This window comes from Carlito syrichta, unplaced genomic scaffold (genome assembly GCF_000164805.1).
Source record: "Carlito syrichta isolate Samal-C Ts95f unplaced genomic scaffold, Tarsius_syrichta-2.0.1 Scaffold311843, whole genome shotgun sequence".
Taxonomy (NCBI): Eukaryota; Metazoa; Chordata; class Mammalia; order Primates; family Tarsiidae; genus Carlito; species Carlito syrichta.
In genome coordinates, this window is record NW_007255939.1 from 1 (window position 1) to 487 (window position 487).

A 487-nucleotide genomic window follows, 5' to 3' on the forward strand; every position below is an offset into this window, starting at 1 on the left:
ACTAAAAAAAAAAAAAAGAAAAGAAAGATCATGGACCTACAAGGAACTCAAATGTGCCGAAAGGAAAAAAACAAACAGCCCATTAAAAAGTGGGCAAAGACATGAATAGACTCTTTTCAAAATAAGATATACAGGCAGCCAACAGACTCATGAAAAAGTGCTCAGCCTCACTAATCATCAGAGAACTGCAAATCAAAACCACATTGGGGACCTCCCACTCCTTCTGTTCTCTCAATAAATACTGCTTTCTAAAACAAAAACAAATACAAAAAACACATTGAGATACCACCTAACCCCAGTAAGAATGGCTATCATTAATAGAACAATCAACAACAGATGCTGGTAAGGATGCTGAGAAAAAGGAAAACTTCTGCACTGCTGGTGGGAATGCAAACTAGTGCAACCTCTTTGAAAGACAGTGTAGCCTGGCTCAGTGGCTCAGCCTGTGATCCCGCGCCTTGGGAGGCTGAGGTGAGTGGATTGCCTG